Here is a 19,210-nt window from a genome sequence, read left to right on the forward strand (position 1 = left end):
GAGAGAGGGCTTCATGTCAGAAAGTTAAATGATCAGGCCGAGGCCTCATCGCACCCCCCCTCCCCCCCCACAGCTCTGAGTGTCTTCATTTCTCTGTCAGCTGCGTGGGAGTAGGAAGAACTGTATAGCAGAACCATGAGCTGAGGACAGAGGTCTGGGAGTCCTCGTCAGGAGCAGGTGGGCTAGCGTGAGGTGGCCTCAGGATTAAACAGCAGTGCTATGGCTCCCTGCCAAATATACATAAGATCACCACTTCTTGGGCCCCAGAAGCCTCTCAAAAGTCTAGGAGCAGGGGCTCAGAGGCAGATACTGTCAAACAGATGAGGGCTGCTCATTTTGCCTCATAGGTGTTGTTTGTCTCTTCTAGAGCCTGTCAACTGGTTGGAAACTTGGCAACAGCTTTGTTACATAAACAGGTTCAAGGGCCACCCCCCCCATACACACATACATTTCTTTAGACTCCAATGTGACACTCATTAGACAGCCCTTTAGAATACTGATAGGATGGGCAAGATTGGCAACTCCCAGCCTCTAGTTGTCTTGAAAACGTTTTGCTCAGACAATGATCTAAGACTAAACTCTCTGGAATTCATGAGGAGGTTTATATGGAACCTCTGTTTGGTTGAGTAGAAAAAAGAAAACTTCTGCCCCCAAATGTTGAGTTGTTGCTGCTTTTCCAGAGGGAAGAGCATCACAGTGAAATTTGTGGTAGGCTGGAAGTGGCACCATGGACGGTTTTCTTAGGAAGGAAGAGGTCAGGGCTAGAGCAGAGGCTGCTCTTTTCCAGCAGCTAGATTTCCCGGTGCCTTGGGGTCAGTGTGTGGCCTTCAGTCCGTGTGCACGCACTCTGTGACCCAAAGAGAAACATGAAATGATTTCTCTGTCTAGGGGACTTTCAGTGGTCCTCTGGCCCCACCCCTGGCCCTCTCTGCATCTTCTTTCTTCTTGCCTTGTTTGGTTGAGGTTTCCTTTTGTCTTCTGATTCTGCTTCATCGGCGTGCTGGGTCTTGGGCACCTGGGAAGGTCTGAATGTGGCCTCTGTGTGTTTGGAACTGCACTCGCCGCCATGTAGAGAGAATTGCCAGCTTCTCTCTAGCTTCCTAGCTGCTAACTGTCAGCCAAGTGTCGTTTCATCCTCACAAGCCTTCTTCGGAGGCAGCACCCCATTGTCATTGCCCTTCACCTTCCAGGCCAGAAGGGGGTGACAGTGATTTCCTCGAGGACACAGGTTGAGGTGAGAATCTGCCTACTTGGACCACAAGAGACTTGCGCTTGGAGATGAGGGGTGAGGGTGAGGGGGTGAGTTGGGGGTGGGTTGCTCTGGGATAGGCTGAGGCTTGCAGGCTTTTGAGGCTTTCGCAGCACCTTAGTGTCAAGGTGGGGACTTGGCTGGATTCGGAACTTAGAGGGGAGTCATGCCCCCAAAGAGGAGCTTGTCATCTGAGATTATTTCTGGGTGGTAGCACCTCTGGAGAGATTTTGAGGCTGGCGCTTTTGATTATTTCAGGCGTCTGTCTAGTCAGTAATGCGTCTGTGAAGGAGTCTGATTCTGCCTCTGGAGCACACGACTCCAGCCCTGCCAGTGTTTCCTCCCCTCCTTCGTGCTACCTTCTCAGCCTTTTGAAGAGGCCTGTTTCGCGCTTCTCTAAAACCTAGGTCTTCCGGGTTTTAAGCTCCCTTGTTCTTTCCACGTCTGCTGACCTGTCCTTTCACGAGTCCCTGCCTCCTTTCCTTCTGTCTCCCAGAAAAAGAGGAACTGGCCTCTTTCCCAGTGCTGTCCCACCCTCCTGCCTGACTACCTTTCGATTTACCTTCTAAGATTTTTTTCCACTGTCCCTTTGTTTTCAATTAAAGTAACATTGTATTATAACATGAAACAAGTTTGAGGTGTTCTTGATTAAAAACCAGCAATCAAATTGAATCAACTGGCCCAGTAAAATGCAGGTCTTTCACTATACAACTGGTCCTTTGCCCTTGATCTGCCCCTCCCTTTCCCCTCCTCTCTGGTAACCACTGATTGATCTACATGTTTATTTTTGTTGTATTTACTTAATTTATTTTCTCTATATACCACATATGAGTTGGTGTTTGTCTTTCTCCTCACTATTTCACTAGCATGGTACCCTCTAGGTCTATCCATGTTCTTGCAAATGGTAAGATTTCATCCTTTTTTATAGCTGAGTAGTATTCCACTATAAGTATCACCGAATCTTCTCTACAAATGCGCAGTATTTGTCCTTGTCATTCTCACGTGCTCACTGCACAGAACTCCCTTAGGCCTTAACATTTCATCCTCCTTCTAGTTGAACAGTATTCCATTGTGTGGGCAGACCACAGCTTGATGAAATCTTCTATCAATTGGCCATACTTGTTTTTTTCTGTCTTTACTTGTGCATTTTTTTTAAAGTTTCAAATGTACTTTATTTTCTCAGTAATGCCATAGTTTGATGGATATATATTTTCACTTGGCATCAACTATAAGTTGATTTTGAAACAATTCAGTATCACACGGCAGGGATGATTACTGATCTCTCCATTGGGGTGACTCTGACAACAGGGGACAGGTTCCAGCCTGTATATGCCCACAGAGCAACACAAAAAGCAGCTCCACTAGCTAATACTGCATTGCTACATTTGTCATGGAAATCAGGAGTCCGTTTCTGGTGGCTTTGTCTTGCCATCATTTGCTGAATGTTTCAAACTTGGAGATGATTTAGTGCGTTTTTGGCCAAGGGGAACATCTTGCAGTTGAAGACAGAATTGTGGCAACTGCAGAGGCTGGTTTCCTGCAACTCCGTGTCTAATATCCTTGCAAAGGAGTATTTGTGATTTTTTTTGAACGCAACAGTTGGGATTATAGATTGTCCCATGCTCTCAAGGTCTTTTGTCCTGGAGTCCCATGACACTGTCTGACCTTGTCCCTTCTGAGTTTGACTACTTCCTGTCTCCTTATGGCCTCTTCCAGCATCTTCAAACACTCACTTTCTTCATGTTTCTTAGAGGTCAGTTAAATAAGAATCTCTGTGCGTGGCACATTTGTTTGTATTTAAAAAAACTTACCAAGTTCTTTTCTTTTTTTAAAGATTTATTTATTTGTGCATACAGAACTGGGATACAGGCCAGAGGCACAGGTGCGGTGAGAGGATTCACCAGAGACAGAGTGGGGAGCAGAACAGGGAGATTGACGAAGTACACTGCTGAGGGGAGCAGCAGATGGGTCAGGAGAGGTCTGTTGCATCATGTGGTCACCTCCGGGGCAGGGATCGAACTCATGCTGAAGTGCTTCTTAGTGCTGTGCTTTAACCCGCTGCACCATCAGGGAGGGCCCCCAAGTTATTTCTATTGTAGCCAAGGTTTTATGCCAATGAGTTTATGATATTTTTGTAGATTAATCTAGTTGTGTTGCATGTTTTTCCTTTATCATAGGTTCTTAGTTCTTGAGGTACTCTCTGTTTTTGTAGCCTGTATGTCTAGCACTGTTTCTTACTCTCAATGGGCCTTCAAAGAAAAAAAAAAGGTTTAAGTTTGAAGAGCAGCAAACAAAAACTCATCTTTTAGGAAAGAATGTAGATGGACTCTGGTCTAACCACAGGGGAGATGGGGCCTGAGAGCCTCTTGTGTGTCCAGTAATTCATTTCAAGTATTTCATATAATTCATTTGTATGTAAGGAACTAATACGGTAAGCATTTATTCATATTTGTTTAGTGAGGCTATTTCTTGCCCATATTTTAATAACAACTTATAAAATGTTCCATATACTTCAGATGCCTTGGACTGTTCTACCCCTGGATCATTATCAAGAGAAATGAGTAAAACTTGTGAAAAAGAAAGCCTGAAAAGTCATGGTTAAAGTATTATTTTTTTTTTTTTTTTTAAAGTATTATTTTTATACTTAAGAGTAAACTTAATAAAGGAGGTGAAGGGCCTGTACAAAGAAAACTATAAGACATTGCTGAAAGAAATAGTAGAAGTGAAAAAATGGAAAGATATTCTCTGCTCTGGACTAGAAGAAAGATCATTGTCAAAGTGGCCACCTAACCCAACAGCTAGACGGTGTCAGGGTGAGCCCTGTCAGCGTCACTGGAATTCTTCAAAGAAGCAAAACACCCTTGTTGAAATGCATATGGAACTACCTAAGAGCCTGAATCGCCAAAGTAATTCCTACACATGTATCTTCTTACCATGTGAATTAATTTCACCCCACAGAAAAACCTTGCAAGTTTAGCTGGAATAGAATTGAAGAACACAACATCTGAAGGTCAAGGTCAAGACCAACATCTGACAATAAAGTGAGATTAAATGTATGGGTTGGAAAGGGAAACCTCGTTTTTAGTGGTTTCTTTCCTGACAATCAACTAAAATCTAAGAAGAGGAAAAAACTATCTGCACCAGTTTGAGTGAATTAACCCATTTCATTTTCTAACACTGGTTGAGTTCATCCCTTACAGGGAGAAGGTGGAGATGAGTTTATTTGGCGTGAAGAGTGACTGAGTGAGATAGGGAACAAAAAGAAATAAAGGCATAGACAAAACTAAACCCAAACCAAGTCTTGGATGAGGTCTGAGCAGCTGAAGCTACTAGAGGTTGGGGGGACGTCAAACAAAGGGGGTGGGAGCCCAGTGGACTTAGGTGGAGGACTGGGGGCAGCTTCGTGGGGGTATGGTGTGGTGTCCTATGTCTGAAGAGGTGTGAACTTCTTCTCCTAAGTCATTTCAGTGTAACATGTACCAGTGTAACCTCAATAAATTTAATGACTAAGTGAGCCTGTAATCCCTAACATTTTTTAGTACTTTGCCCAGATAGTCTGGATCTTTCAAACACAATTTTTAAATGAAAATGATAAAATACACTTTCTATCAACCCCAATTTTAATTCTGTGACTTGTTCTATTCACTACTCAGCATTTGAAATTTCTGGAAAACTCATCAGGGCTTATTATTGTTTCCTCTGTAGCTCCCTCAACCCCAGAGCTATGCTCCCCCAGTGGACCACCAAATCTTTGGGTTTCCAGTCCTTGCAATTTCGCTTCCCAGTTCCAGAGCTTAGGAGCCAATTTGCATTCTTTCCTTGTCCCAAAATCCTTCTCCTATTTTGAATTCCCCAATTTGTCTAAATTTATCAAGGGGAAAAAAGGAATGTATCACTTTGGCCCGAAACATTCCTTGCGGAATCCCTTCTCCATTAACAACAAAAAACAAATATAATAATACTTGGAAGAAATGGATGATCCCACTTAGGCTGAAATCAGATGATTTTGGAGAGGATTTTTTTTATGATTGTTTCTGTTCACATAGTGATGAAAAAATTCAAGCTTAACCGCACACCTTGCCTCTTAGCTGACATTACAGAAAATAGGACTAGCAATTGTGCAGAACTGAATTATCCCAACATTAACCTATTTATAATAAAAGACTGAGTGTAGAGGTCTGAATTTTTAGACAAGGTTTTCTAACTACAAACCCCGATGTGGATTTCATCTGTATATCAAGAAATCCCAATGTTTACTTATTCACTACAGTTCTTGTATACCTATCATGGTGGAGCTCTGGGCCAGAGTCATCACAGTTTGGAATTGGGGGAAACCTAGAGATATCTACGTAGTTAAGGAATCTCCACCACACTCTACATATGAGAAAATAGCATTTGGAAAGGATCTCAGAGAAGGATGAATATGAAGTTTCTTTCCCTTTAATTTTTTCCTCCTAAGGAAAGAGACTTCATTTCCATATTTTGGTCACATCATCCATTTTCCCCTAGTCCTTGACACGCTTCCTTTCCATGTAAAAGAACAGGTGAACCAAATTTAACAAAATGATAGACAGAGATGTTTCGAATTAATTGATAATTTAACACGGGGGTTGTCCCTGGTGGCACAACAGGGTTAGGATGCAGCACTACAAGCTGACAGCAGCTGCTTCAGCATGAGTTCGATCCCCGCCTGCCCCGGAGGTGACCCACATGGTGCCACAGACCTCTCCTGAGCTGCCCGCTGATCCCCTCAGCAGTGTACTTCCTTCATCTGCCTGTTCTGCTACCCACTCTGTCTCTGGTGAATCCTCTCACCGCACATGCACCTCGGGCTTGTACCCCAATTCTGTATGCATAAATAAATGAATCTTTAAAAAAAAAAACCACAAGATTAACCATGAAGGGCCCTCTCTGGTGGCGCGCATCACTGTGTAGCTATCCACAGCCATTGCAGCACAAGTTTGATAGGAGAGAGAAAGAGGGGTGTGTGTCCCGCCCAGTCCATCTGCCTGTTCTGTTCCCCACTCTGTCTGGTGAATCCTTTCACACCCCTCCCCCCCATCCCAAACACCCACCTCTCTCCTGTATCCTAGTTCTTGTATGCATGAATAAATTAATCCTTGGGAAAAAAATAAAGGTTAACCCTAAATGAGGGCTAAAAGGAAATATTATTGGTAGCATTCAAACTGACCTTAACTATTGCTATGATTATTACTTTTCCAATTTGTTTCTTGAAGAACATGCCGTGGCAACAAATATGTCTCACCCTCCACTGCTGGAAACAGTAACCCTCTTTTCCTTTGCGCTTTTTCTTCAAATCAGCAAGTACCACTGCAAGTTTACTTCAACAATTGCTTGTAAAACGTTCACTGAGGTAGAAGTGACACACCATAGAGTCCATTCACTTACAGCGGACAATTCAGTGATTTTTCGTAGGTCCACAGAGTTGCGCAATAATCACCATCCTCAATTTTAGAACATGTTCATTATCCCCAACAAAGTCCTCTGCTCTTTTACCATCAGTCCCTTCCACCATTCCATCCCCTGACCGCTGACCTACTTTCTCTGTCTTTTCTGGAGGTTTTATGTAACAGGACTCATATAATACATGGTCTTTGGGCTGTTTTTCTTTTCTTTTTTTGTTTTTAAGATGTATTTATTTGTGCATACAGAACTGGGGCACAGGCCAGAGGCTCAAGGGCGGGGAGAAGATTCACCAGAGACAGAGTGGGGAGCAGAACAGGCAGGTCTACGAAGTACACTGCTGAGGGGAGCAGCGGGCCGGTCAGGGGAGGTCTGCCCGCGCCATGTGGGTCACCTCGGGGGCAGGCGGGGATCGAACTCATGCGGAAGTGGTTTTAGCTTCTTAGTGTTGTGCTTTAACCCGCTGCGCCACCAGGGAGGACCTAAATTGTATTATTTTTTTTAGTTGCCGTAATGTTGGTATGATTTACAGGTTCAAGTTCACACTTCCTCAGATGTGTGTTACCATACTCACCGACAAATCTCCCCAAGTCCTTCTCACCTTTGCTCCTCACCCTGACCCTTCTCCCCTCTGATAGCTTCAATTGTATATGGACATCATAGATGTCCAGTTTTCTCGTTCCTCTATTTTGTTTTTCTGTATTCCAGATCTGACTGAACTGGTCTGATACTGTCGTTTCTACTGGCTTTTTTCAGTTAGCATCATTAATGTCTCCCCTGTCTCCCTTTCCATCCATGTTGTCCCAAATGGCAGGGGTTCATTTATTTGTTTATATAGTTGAGTACCACTCCACTGCGTAATAGCATCTTTTTTGTCCACTCATCTGTTCTTGGGCAGTTAGGTCGCTGCAGCTATAGCTTCCCTTATTTTAAAAAAGTATCTGTGACAGCAACATAGACAGCTGAACTACTTTTACTTTTCCTGTAGGTGGCGCTGTGTTTTAAGTTCATTTGATTTTGTTTTCTGGGCCCTTGATGATTTCCATAGGATGAGACCTGTTTTTGCTGATTCATGGGCTGAGGGAGGGGCCCACAGTGTTCCGGCAGCTGGTGGGAATGTGTGGAGCCGGATTCTGCCTGGCCTTTAGGGCATCTCCAATAGCTCTCTGGCTGGGCTCCGGATCTACGATGCCCCAAACTGTGCACCATTAGTGTCCCTCATGAAGTCTGCCCGGCCTCCTGAGTTTGGGAGGGGATATGCAAGCCAGTGGACTGGCTCTGTACTTTTTATTGGGGAATTGACCCGTGGGGAGCACCCCAGCGCCTACTCATGTGTTTTCTATTCGTCAAGGGCATGTTCCTCCACACTGTTGAGCGCTTACCCCCCCCCGAGCCCCTGGTTGAATCTGCAGCCCCACCATCCGTATTCCCGCTTTCAGCCGCAGCCTGTAAGTGTTTTTCTCCATTTATCTCCTGTAAAATAAAGCGTGACGCTCCTCGGTGCTGTTTGCTTGGTCTCTGAGGTCCAAGGATTGTTCTGGTTTCATCCCAAGCCAAGACTCCCGCCTCTCCATAGCAGATGCTTCTCTCTCAAGGGGAGTGAAGCAACGCTCCTCCCCTGTCGCCATCTTGGCCTGCACCATTTTCTCTCCCTCCAGTGTCTCTGAGGCTTCTGTTTTCCCCACATCTTTGCTGACAATTGTTCTTATCTTTTTATTAAATTCATCTTAGTGGATGTTAAATGGTATCTCATTGTGGTTTTATGAACTTTTCCTTGATGACTAATAATGTTGAGCCCCTTTTCATGGGCTTATTACTCCCCATTTGCATTTCTTTAAAATTAAGAAAATGTATAGAAGTATAACTGACATGTCATTATATATGTGAGATGTTAGTTTTAGCTGTACAACATAATGATCTAATATTTGTGTGTAGTGTGAAATGATCATCACAAAAGTTCTAACATCCATCGCCATATATAGATACAATTTTTTTTCTTGTGACTGTTAAGATCCATTCTCTTAGGGAGTTTGCACTATGCAATAAATACAGTATTGACTGCAGATACCATGCTGTGCATTATAGCAACATGACTTATTTATTTTATAATTGGAGGTTTGCTTGCTTGTTATCCTTTTTTGTTTCTTGGTGAAGAATAGTCAGAGGATAGTAAATCTAAGGTAGAAAAAGGTTTGGAGCAAGGATCGGTAGTAGGAAATTAACATTTGGCTGGAGAAATCCAAGGGGAAGATTTCATTCTAAGTGGTTATTATGATTTCTATAGCTTGAAAAGGAAGACAAAGGAAACAGGAATGCGTGAATAATCATATCGCCATGTTTGTGCACATATGTAAGGCACATATATGTATGTGCAGTTGCATAATTCCTGTGTCCCAAGAAGAGGTCTGAGGCAATAAAAGAGGCATGTGAACTCATTTGTGCAGTTGGCACCAACGGTACTCCAGGCATATATTTATTTTAAATTAAAACAAGCTAAATGATGTTAAGCAGGTGGCAAGGACACCAGGTAATGGGCAGGTCACCTTACACTCGGCAGTCACTTATGCCCAGACTCTGGAATCCAAAAATAGATGGAATAATTTTGACTCATCCTGGTGTGTTCTGCCCACATAATGGACTCATCAAGATGTCTTGATTTTTTTCCAAATTATGATTTCATTTCCACTATTGTGACCCTAGATGAGGCATTTGTCACTTTATGCTTGTATTACTGCTGTAATTGGTCTCAGTGCTTGAGCCTCTGCACTTCATTTTATTCCAAAGACATGACAAAATGAATCTTCTAAAACAAAAAGCAAAACACTCAGATTGTATCATTTCATCCTTTTGCTCAAATTTTAATGACTTTTAATATTTCATTAAGTGTGTGCTCTGCCAACTTTAAACTGCTCTATCACATTACATGTCCTTGCTTCCATGAATCAACCATTTATTCACCCAAAATGAACCCCAGGGTGTGGGCTCTGTGCCAAGCACTGTGCCAGGTCTGGGAAGAATGCAGGGGTGGATTCCCTGTCTACATGGGTAGTTTGTGTCTAGCAGAGGCCCGGGAGGTGCAGGGAATATATGTGATGATGGGGGTGGGGGTATTGGGGAGCGGAGGGGCTCGATGTACCCTGTCACTTGAGGAGAGTCTTCTGAACGTGTGTCCCAGGTAGTGAAGGTAGTGAGGGGAGGATTAACTTTGTTCCAGGGCAGAATCGGAGAGTCTGCTTAACTGCAGTTGCTGGTGAAGCATTAAAGACTTGGAGGAGCTGGTAGAGTGGGATTCAGGCAAAGGGGAGAAGCGCGCCTTGGCAAGAAGGGTTAAGACGGCGTGCTGTTGTCCAGGATCGCTGTGGGAAGCAGATGCAGCTCTTCCATGAAAGCTTTTGTTTTTCCTGTAGGAGGAGCCGAGGCCCTCAACTTGAGGTGGGGAATCTGAGGAGAATGAAGATTTGGAAGAGCAGTGGTGTCGGGGGAACAGCACCGCAGGATGGTGCACAGTCAAGGAGAGGAGAATGCGGAATCCACTCGGTGGTGTGAGGGGCCGGGGAGCTGCAGCTAGAATCACCAGGATGCAAGTCACCCTACTCTGGAGCTGTGTGACTTGGAGAAGGTACGTCATATCTATTCTTAGCATCCTGCTGCAGTAGAAATAATGTCACGCGGGGCTGGTAATGGAGCTGCTGGGAGGATTAAACGAGATATGTGATTAAACTGAGCACCGTGACTGGCAGGTGGTAAGCCCTTCATGGCTTCCGTCGGTGTCATTGTTACGGGAACTCGCCAGTGTGGCCCTTCACCGAACCCCGGAGATAGGTTCCGGAGAGCATGCAAAGTCGGGTATACACAGAGCTGGGCTTTTCCAGGAAGGCGCATTGGAGGTTGCATATGAGTTGATGAGACTGGCTGGAGGTTGACCAGATGAGGGGGTGCAAGCTGGCTGGAGGAGGTGCCCATCAGAAGGGCCTTCTGGGGAGGTCTGTGGGAGTAACTCAGGAACTTAGGGCGAGCGAGTGTAAGAGAGTACGATTCTCATGCGTTTGCACACATACCACAGTCACCTTTTAGAGGCAAAAAATAGCCTGCCTACGAATCACCTACTTTCCTAGACCTGGCCCTTCATGGGGCATGTCACTGTTCTCAGCACTGGCCTTTAAATATAAAGAGAGAGATGGAGATCAAATTCCAAGTCTTTGAATATTATGATTCTCTTGCACGATTACGATCTGGCTGAATTGTCTTTATTATGAAGGCAGATATTTAAGGGCAGACAGTTGAGAAAGGGTAGACCCAGCAGGTATCATCCCAATTCTGATTCTACCCACTACTCAATCTTGGAGGCAAGAAAAGATTCACTAATCAGAACTCTCTGTCCTGTGGCTGTCATGTGTGTTATTTCTGTCAAAGGCTCTGCCACTTTCCTTACTAAAAGCTCCAGCTTTTAGACCCTGTTCTTTGCCTGTAAGAGCTGTGTATGTGTAGTCAAGACTGTGATTGTTTCTTTGCTTTATGCCATCTTGGCCTTGAAGTTTTGTAGGAACCCCATACTTTCGGCTGGGGGGGCACCCTATTTATACTAAGGATACTTTGTGCTGTTGCCAGCATCCTTGAGTCAAGGCAACAACTTTTCTTTATCATTTTATAAACTGCAATTTAGTCTTTAATTTTTTTTTTTTTTTTACTTTAAGCTGAGATATCACTTGCAAACAGGAAATATCTCCAGGTAGATGGCTCCACCGTCCCCAGGGCAGGTCACATGCCCTCTGCAGGGACCTCCTGAATCGATTGAGATTTTATTGCATGCTTTCCCTGTTGTTTAGAAAACAATCTTTGTTCATTGTAGAAAATGCACAGATATTTCATGGAGGTCTTTGTCACATCCAAGTCTAAGTGGGTTCTTTCTGAAATTTTAAATTGAGGCCTCTGTGTGTAAATCCCTGCTCTTCATTTCAATCAGTAGATGCTAGACCGCTATTTAAAGTGAGGTCACCAGACTGCTGGTGAAGGCTTTGCTTGGGCTGAATTCTGCATTGTAAGCTGTTGTTTGGAAGAGGTCAGAAGGGCTGCTGGCAGCTAAGAGAAAGAGAACCCAAGGAATCAGAGGGGCCCTGAAGTTGATTGGGCTGCCCCAGAGAGCTCTCCCTGAAGAGTGGCATCCTTCCCTGGAATAGCTTGTGGGTGAACGCCGTACAGTACTCAGATCTGGGATTCCAGGCAGCCACAGCAATATCAGCGTAAACTGTGGCTGGCACTGCTCACAGCGCCTCTGTGCTCAAGCCCGTGTCATTCATGGCAGACGAGAATTGCTGGAGGAAGTTCCCAGTGCTGAAGGGGCTGTGGAGACAGTGCCCCCTGCTCTGAGCAGAAGCTGCCAGGGAAGAAGCAGCAGTGTCCACTGACTTCCTAGCGCTCGCCGCTCAGCGAGAGCCATCTGGGCTGTAGGAAACAGCACCAGCAGCTGGGATGTGGGGGCCTCCCTGACTCTGGCCCTCCCTGGCCCTCCAATCTCTTCATTTCTCAACTGTCTGCCCTTAAATGTCTCGAAGGCAGAGCGTGGGCGGCGTTGGAGAATAATAAGCCAACAGTTCTGTTCTTGGGACTGGATGCCAAGGCAACGGGTTCAGGTAGAGCTGAGGGTCGCAGCGGCCGTGGCCCCTATGCCCTGGGCGGGGCGATGACCATCAGGTGCCCTGGCTGCTGGGGGCAGCCGCGCACTGAGCAGGAGCACTGAGCGCTCCCAACCAGAGCCGTTGACACACCACGAGGCATGTCACTGTTGTCAGCACTGGCCTTTGAGTATAAAGAGAGAGATGGAGATCAAATTCCAAGTCTTTGAATATTATGATTTTCTTGCACGATTACGATCTGGCTGAGTTGTCTTTATTACTAAGGTAGATATATGAAATAAAAATAGGGTGTAGTGCTTTTATACGGAGTTGCTCAGAAAAAAATCTATTATTGTGATGAAGTTGTCCGGAAACATAAAATACTCATAGCTTTCATAGCAAAGTGTTAGTAACATTTAAATATTTTTTTACATAAAATGGCCCCCTTCATATCACAGTTTCTTCTTTCCTTGTCACATGGGTCATTACTTTTAAAAGTTGTTGTTAATTAAAGAATGAATATTGTGTGTGTGTGTAGAAATGGGATGTAGACCAGAGGTGCAGAGGGTGAGTGGATTCACCAGACAGAGTGGGGAGCAGAACAGGCAGATCAATGAAGTACAATACTGAGGGGAGCAGCGGGTGGTCAGGAGAGGTCTGCCACGCCATGTGGGTCAGCTCCCTGGCCAGGAATTGAACTCAGGCTGTAGCAGTGGTAGTGATAGTCACCAGAGAGGCTCTAAGGAATGATTTTCTACTCAGAGTCAAGGAGACAGTCTTTTAAGATATTTAGGAATATGTGTTTGAATATATCCGATAATTATTGCCTAGAAATTCCTTGAAGAGAGGGGGGTGAGAACAGAGAGTCACACAAAAGATGGGTCACTCCAGAATGGTTGCCTGGATAGGCCTGAAGCTTTCTTTTTAAGGGAAACACGACACCTTCTCCAATCTGGAAACCCTTTGGATTGGAGACGGAGCAGAACTCGGAGTCACCGGTGTGAGTGGAGCGAGGTGGGGGGGGGTCTCAGGAACCCAGAGTCTGGTCGTTTCACAGAGCAGCTGCTTCAGGGCTCCTGCCATAGTTGTCATGTTGAATGGAGGTCCAAGGGAAGCCAGCATTCTAGATTTTACTGTGACATCTCCCAACTGGAAAATGTTGGCAAGTATTAAACAAACAAACCAAATTGCATATGAGTCAAACAAGACATGCCTGCTGCCTAGCCCTGCGCCTGGGCACCAGATTGCAACCTCTGCCGTCAAAGCCCCTCTCAGGGGTTAAGTTGACTCTGGCATTTGCATGTGTCAAGTCTATCTTCCCTGCATAACTATGGAGAAGAAACATTAATATGGAAAATAACATGGATAGTTGGAGAAAAGAAGCACAGTAATGCGTTTAATCCTCCTAAATCTGGTTACATGCTGTGACCTCTCCAGGACTTTAATTTTAGTAAGTTGGTTCCCTTATGTTCATGCCTATTAACTGAATTTTCTTTGTTCACTTGAAAGTTCTCTGAAAAGTTTGATTGCTCCAGGAACCACAGAAGACTTAATTAGCTAGCTTATCCCTAAAAATAAAATAGAAACTAGCCCCTCTCACCTCCACCCGGACACACCTACATTTACTTTGGCCCTTCGACTACAAGTCTGAAGGAAACTGTAGATTCAAACAGGCAACAAACAAGGTAATGATGGATGATAGAGAAAGCCAAGATGATGCACATACCCCTTGCATCAGGGAGGAGGTAAGCGAAGCAACTTCAGTTCAGAAATTCGGTGAATGAGGTCACTGAGCTAGAACAGCGGGTCTCAACCTCAGTGTGGAGCAGAATGAAGGGCTCTGTCCCGAGAGTTTCTAATTAATAGATGGGTTTTTTTTTTTGGTGGGGGGGAGCAGCAATTTGTATTGGTAATAAGTTCCCAGGTGCAACGATGGTACAGGCTCAGACCTCCTTTGGGAATCGCCAGTCCACCTGCCGGCTTTGTGGCGCTCACATCTGAACCACACTGCATTTACATCCACTTAAGTTCATCAGGTCCTTGGTCTATACGTTGCCAAAGCTGCACTTTTGTACGGAGGATCTGGCATTAGCTGTGTGAGATCCAAGCAAGTGAGATTCTTTATCATAGGCGGTGAAGTTGTCCAGTGTCTTTTCAGACACGTGCGCCATCTGATGAACGGTCTGGTGTTGTGTTCACTCAGTGATGCCAAGATCTTGGCGATGGCACTGTTGGTCATCAGCCCCCCAGCCCACCCATCTGTGCCGGGCTTAGTGACATAGGTGCCAGAGCCCTGCAGTCCTTTCTGCTGTGACCGCTCTAGGCCACGGTGATGGGTTGGACTGCAGAGCTTTCTGGAGAGCAGAGACCCCTCCGGAAGTGGTCATCATGTGTTTTAGATCTGAATTCACTTCTATACGGAGTGGATGCGTGACGTCCCACAGTGACGTTCTACAGGCCGAGGAACCCTGCTGCGTGCTGGCCACGCTGTAGTGTGAGAGCTCGGTGTCGGCAGCTCTTTCCCTGGAGGCCTCGTAAGGCGCATCTTAGGCCATAGCGGCCTCCTTCCCTGCTTGTGGCTGACATTTTAAGTCAGGTCGTAATAATTATGCCTTTTTGACTCCATACTTGAACAATGTTGGTTTTTCCCCCCTTCTTAGCCTAGAGTTAGTTCTCTTGGCATTTAACTTTAGAACTTTTTTTCTATTTTAGTAAAAATCTTTTAAATTAAATTCAAGAGGTGCCTTAAGTACTATTTCCAACAGGGGCTCACGATTTAGAGAAGACTGACAATAAGCCAGCCATTAATACACAGTGCAGCTGTTCTAAAGGCACCTCTGGGTGTCTGGGAGGTCACCCCGGGAGTTGGTTATAGGAGGCACCTCTTCTCTCTTTCTAAGGGCGTGACCCAAATTAAGATGTGCCTTGATTGATGGGCTTATATTGCTTTGTGTAAGCACTGGGGCTCAGGCCACAGGTTCCTGTCATTCTGGCGTGCGCCTTGGGTCTTGAATTTAGTTTCTATTAGTTTCTCTGTCTGTGATGCCAGACTAGTTGCACACCTGTGTGTGTAGGTGAGGGGTGCTATCACAGTTGTTCCAGGGAGGTAGCATTGAATCTTGATTGTGTGTGTGTATGTGTATATATATATATATATATGTATGTATGTATGTATATATATATACATCTTCTATTATCTCTTGGTTTCTTTTTGGCTTTTCCTTTGCAAGGCTCTATACATTTGAGAATGTCTGAATGACCATATATAATAAAATTAAAAGTAATAATGATTCTTTTTGATAATATGGCATTTTTCTTTGAATGTTGTATTTAGTAAATGCTTGTTTCCAAGTTTCTCATAAGGAACAGATTTTCCAAGTGATCCCAAAGGAACAGGCTGCATATTTTTATGTGCAGATAAGGAAGAGCCGGAGTAGATTAGTATCTAAGGAATATATATATCCTGAAATCTTCATTCGCACACTCAAACAAAATTTTAAGTTATTAGATCCTACTTCAAAATCTACTTTTGGAGATAATTTGTTGCCATCACATGGTTGATATTCAAATTAATTAAGGTGAAAAGGAAGTTAATGTTTGATTTATTCATCCATAAAAAAGAACTTCAGCAGCATACATCTTTCATGCTATCATACTTGTTAGTCATCTTTTATGAAGATGATGAGAACAAAGGCATCCTACTCGTGTCCAGATTTTTGATCCTTGATCCATGGCATTTTATACAGGAAGAAGCCCAAGTCCTGATCATGTTTTATTTTGACTGTTGCATTCATAGATATGCATGGATGTGCATGCTTACATATGTATGCACACGTGTGATATAGATCACACAGAAATCACGTATTATGTGTGAACACCTTGGTGAGTGTGCACTAGCAGCACTCACCCTTGGAGACAGCACCCAGATGGTTCTGAGTAACACCTCTCCCCTAAGCGTAAACACTCTTCTTAATAGTGAAGATTAGTTTTGCACTCTAATAAATAGAGTCATAGATGCGCTATTTGGTTGTATTTTACCTCATTGCTTTGATTTGGGTGTATACTTTGACATCTGTTGGCTGACAATTGGATGCAATAACAAGGCCTTTCAAACATTGAAAAGAAGTTTTTGTGAGATGTCTTTGGATCCTCCCTTCCAGTCTCTGCTTCTCAAAAGTTCTGAACACTTGCTGAGTTTCTCTTTAAGCTCTTCAGCATCACAGCCAGTAAGAGCTGAAAGTAAGAAAAATGGCCAATACACTATCCATTGACCATTTTTATATTGCTTGCACAATAACATTTTGGGTGTACTATGTCAAGCAAGATATATCATTGCATTGAAATTCTTTTTTTTTTTTTTAAAAAAAAAGATTTATTTATTTGTGCATACAGAACTGGGGTACAGGCCAGAGGCGCAGGGGCGGAGAGAGGATTCACCAGAGACAGAGTGGGGAACAGAACAGGCAGATCGACGAAGTACACTGCTGAGGGGAGCAGCAGGCGGGTCAGGAGAGGTCTGCCGCGCCATGTGGTCACCTCGGAGGCAGGGATTGAACTCACGCTGAAGTGGCTTTAGCTTCTTAGTGCTGTGCTTAACTCACTGCGCCACCAGGGAGGGCCGCCATTGGAATTCTTTTACCTGTCTCTTTTAAAGCAATGGCAAGTAGAAAATTGAAAGTCACATGTGAGACCAGCATAATCGCTCTGGGTAGCATTGACTGAAAGTGTCAGTGGGGCTACAGGGTGCTAAGGGCCATCAACAGAAAGTCACATCCTTCTGGGTCTTATCAGACAGGGTTCTTCAAATGTTCGGGTGAAAGCTGGCGTGTCTCCAGTTTCTAGATTTGGTGGGGCCAGAGACTTGCTCACCACAAGTTGTTTTATCAATGCATGAATATAACTAGAGATTCCTGCATGTGTCCATCATCATCCACTGGGTCCCTGAAACCATCCCACCTCCGACTTCACCGCTGGCCACCTCTGCCCTGTAGAATCTAAATGACTCTAAGAATCTTGTTTTGATTGTACATCTGAGAGTGAAATCTTCCGGCATTTGCCTTTCTCTTTCTGTCTTAATCTACTTAGCAGAACACCCTCAAGTTCCATCCATGTTGTCATATTGGCAAAATTTCACCATTTTTTATAGCTGAGTATGATTCCATTTGGTGTATATCTATACCACATCCTCTTCACCCACTGGAGAAGACCATTTTTATCAGAGGCCAATTCCCTGCTTGTGGTTGGAGTTCCCAGATGTTTCTGCATTCAAGATCATTTACATAATACCTATGCTTCCAAGATGTTGTCTTTTAGTTTCATTCTTATGTGAGTGTACAGTGGCATTTTCCAGAGGTTGTGTGGTGAGTGATACCACACAGATTAAGTTCAGGAGCAGATGTGAAATTTCAGCTGATTTTTATTACGCCAGACATTCATGAGAGCTGCAAACCTGAAAACAATGTCACTTTTCTTACTAATTTTCTTTTGTTTTGGAAAATAGGGTTGAATTTTCTTAAACAACATTATTTATGTTAAGATCTGGTGGTTTGTTATAGTAATTTTAAACAGTAAACATTTAAAACGCTTGTTTTCCCTTTGAATTCAGTAAATCGATAGATGTAGCTGTAGAAATAAAAGCTTCTTGAGGTTTTCAATTATTTTTCAGCGTTTAGAGGAGACTTAAAACTGAAAACTTCATAAAGAACTAGTATCTGAGTTGGGTCTTCAGGAAGGATGGGATGGAGAAAATCAAGATGGAGGCTTGGAATGTCGGGCCGGATGAGGTGCTTGTGAGCAGTGGGGGGGTCAGTGCAGAGTAGTGGTTTTGGGGCTAGTCTTGAGGCTTTGGGGTCCCAGCCAGACCTCTCTCATTCTTTAAAGTCTCTCTGACTGAGTCTTCTCTATTATTAAACACATCTTTCAAGTAGAAGTCAAGAATCTTGTAATTTTGCATAAAGTTTATGCACTTAGTTGAATCTTACTCACACACACACACACACACACGAGACTTGAGCCAGTGGACCTGTGTCTAACTTGTCTTCTGCTACATCCATTGAAAAGCAGACTTGCAAAGAAAGCCTGTTCACTCAGGCCTCAGTGACTCAGTGAGGAGTGGCTTTACTGGGCTTGTCTACACCACCAGGTCACTTTGATCTGGTGACTGTGTTATTTTGAAAAACTTTGACTTTTTTTCCCAAACAGAAGAAAGATGTAGTTTACTTTTTAAAGCAGAGATAGTGGTGAGGAGAGTTATTTATGAGTGATTGCAGAATACCGCAAAGAACAGCAGCCCAAGAAGGCAAGGGCATCACCGACCCCTGCTGACAAGTGTCTGGACAGATTGGAGAGTGTGTTCCAGCAGAGTCAGGGCTCACGATGAAGAAAACCACATCCTCCACAGAGCGTTTTCAATTTGGGAGTGGAAGAGATTACATTTCTTTGTGCAGGCGCTGGGATCTTAGAGCTTGTAACCAGCATGGCTGTGGTGAAATGTTTAGTGCTTGAAGATGTGTTATGATTATTCTGGTTGTTCACCATGTGGAAAGCCTAGTGTATTTGAATTTAGGATTGTTCTTGTTAGATGATCTTTGCAAAATAGGAGCAATGTTTACTTAATGAAAGTAGAGTTTTTCTTTCTTTCTTTTTTTAATAACAGAAACAGCAGGGCAGTTTTTATGACTGACCTTTTCAAGAATCTCAACAATGTCGCTCACAGCAAAGGCTTGATTATCTAATTGGGGTATCCATTTTTACCCAGTAGTGCTGATATAATTTGTTTGGGGTTTTGAGTGCTTAACTCGAGCTGAGGTGTTGATTCATCTGTGGGTCTGTTCTTAAATAGCAGGTGCCCAAGTTCCCGGCTGCAGTCCAGCCCAGTCAGTGTCCTTCTCATCTACTTGCATGATTTTCCACTTAGATCCCATTT

General features: G+C 44.0%; 1 long non-coding RNA gene across 1 annotated transcript in view; it reads left to right on the forward strand.

Moving 5' to 3' along the window:
* The window catches only part of LOC105853792, a 77,925-nt gene that overhangs the window by 27,890 nt on the left and 30,825 nt on the right, over positions 1 to 19,210 (forward strand). Inside the window, exon 2 of the long non-coding RNA XR_001145565.1 lies at positions 10,081 to 10,292. This is a non-coding gene — a long non-coding RNA (uncharacterized LOC105853792). The remainder of the gene's footprint in view (positions 1 to 10,080; positions 10,293 to 19,210) is intronic.

This window comes from Condylura cristata, unplaced genomic scaffold (assembly GCF_000260355.1).
Source record: "Condylura cristata isolate star-nosed mole 26May11 unplaced genomic scaffold, ConCri1.0 scaffold00018, whole genome shotgun sequence".
In the NCBI taxonomy this organism is placed as follows: Eukaryota; Metazoa; Chordata; class Mammalia; order Eulipotyphla; family Talpidae; genus Condylura; species Condylura cristata.